Raw genomic sequence first — 3,998 nt, 5'->3', positions numbered from 1 at the left:
CGCGCGCTCCAGCCTCATGGCCCGTACCACTTTTTCACCGGGGAGAGGGGAGATTTGAAGGCAGGCTGACATGTAGAGGGTAATAATGCATCTCTTTATGGTACCTGAGAGGCTTGCTCAACCACACATAGAAATGCAAAGAACATAGTAAAAGCGATTTAGAACATACTAAACTGGCTAACCCGTCCTGACTGTGATCAATCACCCCCTCTTTGGTTTAAAATGGTGCGGCCTAGCCGTGAAGTAGGCGGAGCTCAGACTGGTTTGAGGTGTCAACGTGCTCGCCCTTCACTACTCCATTGTGTCCGGACGCAGGTGTGTATTGCTGCTTTCTCGTTAGACCAGTGCCTCTTCCCAGGCAGAGGTAAGCGAATGTTGGGTTGTGAGGAACCGACGCCTTGAGCAAGAAAAGGGCAGAAGGCGAAGAGGAGGAAAAGCTGAACGAAAAGAGTTTGTGGCTGCTGCAAGGCACAAAGAGAGAAGGGCAGGAGGCATAATTACTTTGGCTTTAAAGGGCATAAAAATAGAAAGATTTTTGCCTTTTCCGACAGGTACGACTCCTTGGCTAATCTCTTAGCCAGGCTTTAGGGTAAAGGCTTTCGAGCGACAGCAGCAGCGGCCCCGGGGGGTGGGAAATCTTTGGAGGCGAGAACAACTTTGTGTTGGAAGAGCTGTACGTGCGTGACTTTAGCAAGGTGACATGGAACAAGTACAACACGCTGGGTTAGAAGCAGTAGTGGCAGTTTTTAAAGCGTTCATTTGTGCAGCTGCTTTTTGCGGGAAGGCGGGCCAGAAACTGTCTTTGCGTGGGGATTTAAAGGCCTCGTAATAGGGATTTGGAAGTGATGGGAGCAAATTCGCGGTCCCAAGACTACTTCCAGCTGCTTGCTAAAATACAATAGGAAGAAACGTGTTGGCACCGAAGTAGCACCGGAGGGAAATCAAAGACGTACCATCTTTTCATTATCTCTTTGGGGAGACCCTGCACTTGGCGAAGCGGTTGTAAAGGAAGGAGGAGTTTTGATATTTTGTAATATCCCAAAAGCAGGTATGGGTTGCTTGAGAAACTGAAAGTGTGCTGATCTGCAATGCTACGGATCCGATCGTTGGGAGTATTTAAAACCAATCTGTCTCTTTCTCTGCGTGGCAGCGGGTCATGCTGTTTTATTATAGAAGCACCGTTGGCATCCAAGAAATCGCAACCAGAGAAGTATAAATTCCATTTCTGTGGCATTTTATGATAACCTCAAATATTAGATTATTTATCTGACAGTAAATTCCGTTTGGGCTCAATTCTAAGTTTTCCTAGGTTACATACATCTGTCAGAAGGAGCTCATGTATGAAATTTTGAATGTGATTCATTAATGTACAGGTGTTTTTAAATATATAATTCAAAGTAATTTGAGATTTGTGGTAAAAGGTAAATGGGGGGAGATAACAGTCTTTAAAATTCCTTCTACCAAACTTTTTATCTCTTTCACTCTGAATGCTTTTTTTTTAAAAAAAAGTTGCATCCTCTATTTAGATTTCTATGGGTTTGTTTGAGAGCATTCAAGTTTATCTTGTATCTTAACTGAGATACAGTACTCAAGATATCTTGTATCTTAACTGAATAGAAGAAGACAATTGGCTTAAAAGTAACATTAAAATCATTCACAGGGTTTACTATTCCATTGAAAGATACTGTAGCAATCAACCAGTAGTGTAAAGTCAGGGATTTCAGATTTGAGGAGATTGAACAGATCTAGGATGAGGTCCAGATAAATTAAGATTGATTTATAAAATTAGAGTTTCTTGCTTTTATTTTTCCTAAGGGTTAGTAGAAATTTCATACTGCAATTGTGATTTATTTTAGTGGAATACCTTCTGAATATGACTTTGAACTCCTTTTTAAAATTTAAAATGTCACAAATACAGGATTAAAATTATATAATTTAACTTTTGGTTTTATTAAACAATATAGTAAAACTTTTTAATATATTTTATCTTTCAGTTGTAATATTCTTGTTTGGCTATTAGAGATTTTTCTATGGTTTGCAAATAATTCTGAGCAGCATTTTATACTATTGATTGTGTTAGACTAATTACACAAGGTTAGTAGTATTTTCAAGTAGATGCACTTCTGCATCCAACTTGCATCCAATATCATGTGTCAAGCATTCTCATGGAGAGTTGCAAAGTGGGCAGAGATGAGGAAAAGAACCACCATCCTTGTAAATAAGTGTGTTTGGATGTAATTCTCTCCAAGAAAACCTGTGTAAAGCTTTCTGGATCAAGTAGGATCCAGTTTGTATAATGATTTAGTCACCAGACTAGAGACCAGGAAATTCAATTCTACTTTCAGAAGTCAACACTAATTTAAATGGGCACACACATACATGAAAGGATCTTCTAGTCTGCTCTTTGTTTTTTATTCTCTGTTAATACTACCAACCAGTTTTTAGCAATTATTATCAAAGGTGATTATCAGATCCAAAGGGAAAGAGAGCATCTTGCTTTTTTCAGCTGAAAGTTACCAATCACCTTTAATAAGGGATTATAATCTTTTCCACTTTGTGGCTATGTTTATCTGGAAACTATAATTTAAGATCTGTAATCCACCACAACTAAGATTTATATTATTACAAATGAATTTATCAGGTGATAATTTACTACATTTTGTACAGTATTATTTAAGAAAAATACATCATAGTTGCATGATTATAAACTAGGTGTGCAGTGAGGTTAATATTATTCATAGATCAATTGATAGACATGTTTGAATTGGAACAAATAGATTAAAATTGTAAACTATTGTTTTCTTTCTAATAATATTACAAAAAGGCAATTCATCATCCTGCCGTTAAGTTCTATATTAAACTACACAATGTAGTGCCTGCAGATAAATGCAACTTCTGCTATTGTTTTAATCTTTTTCCATTGTGTAACATTGGACAAACATAAGATTGTCTTTTCAGTATTGCTTCCTTTTCATTGTGCTTTCTTTTCAAAAGGTATAAAATATTATGCCACTGAAGATTAAGGGATAAAATTGTACAAAACATTTGTATCTATTTTGGGCAAGTGCTATATTATTTAGTAAATACAGTAATTATGCCAAATATTGATTCAACTATAAATATATGTCTAGATTCAAATTAAATCACATTTGGAATAGGCCTACTGCAATAAATAGGATTTAAGCTACTCAGGACTTCCCATGTTCTATTTAAAGTATATTAAATGTACATACATTTGTGCGTTTGCTTCTTAAGTCAAAAGTACAGATTTAATGCTACTTTTTTCCTTTATAAAGAGTTTACATTAAAAAACATAAAATTAGTGGACTTGAAGACACATTAAAATAGCTATTCCTGTTCAAAATAATGCCATAGAAAGATAACTGGTAAATGAAGAAATCAGTTAATTCTCTCCCCCCCCCCCAAAAAATAGCCTTCTTCACCAAAAAAGTGTATTTTAAGTTAATTTACAATAAAATGTATTTAATTTATTGATTAGCTTTATTGGTAAAAAGATGTTTCATGTGAGTGGCGATAGCATGTCACTTAAATGATACATGAAATAAGATAAATACTGGATAAAAATGTCAGCCCTGCTGTGTGTGTGTGTGTATAAAACTAATCAGAAGCTGTATTTTGTACAATAATGGCTTTTTACCCTTCTGTATAAGATGCTTTGTGTTCAGCTCCAGTTATTGTATCATGTATATTACATATATCCATATATAATAATATATGTATGTTGAAGAAATGAAACAAGTACAGAAAACAATTTACTACTATTCTAATAAAATGTAGACTTTTGTGTTTTGTTTTGTTTTGTTTCTGAATTGAAGAAAGGAAAAGATAGTCTTTTTCTTACATCCTGAATAATCAGTGAAACTTAATTATGAGTTCAGCACAGATCAAAATGTTTTGAAATAATGAGTCATGCCATGCCTAATGAGGCTGTGGAATATACTTCCACAGACTTTTTTTGATAACTTTGAATTGGCATT

At 35.3% G+C, this 3,998-nt stretch overlaps 1 protein-coding gene across 4 annotated transcripts in view; it reads left to right on the top strand.

The window, feature by feature from the left end:
- Positions 1–247: 247 nt before the first annotated feature.
- BZW2 (basic leucine zipper and W2 domains 2) overlaps positions 248–3,998 on the top strand; it is a 50,381-nt gene continuing 46,630 nt past the window's right edge. Inside the window, exon 1 of one of the 4 annotated variants that reach the window (XM_058181830.1) lies at positions 248–315. The gene's annotated coding sequence lies outside the window, so the exon portion shown is untranslated. Of the gene's footprint in view, positions 365–446; positions 552–1,104; positions 1,211–3,998 lie in introns of those variants that run through there. The other 3 variants (XM_058181829.1, XM_058181832.1, XM_058181828.1) reach the window with 3 other exon arrangements.

This window comes from Ahaetulla prasina, chromosome 4, assembly GCF_028640845.1.
Source record: "Ahaetulla prasina isolate Xishuangbanna chromosome 4, ASM2864084v1, whole genome shotgun sequence".
Taxonomy (NCBI): domain Eukaryota; kingdom Metazoa; phylum Chordata; class Lepidosauria; order Squamata; family Colubridae; genus Ahaetulla; species Ahaetulla prasina.
This window is presented reverse-complemented; position numbering and strand designations above follow the sequence as displayed.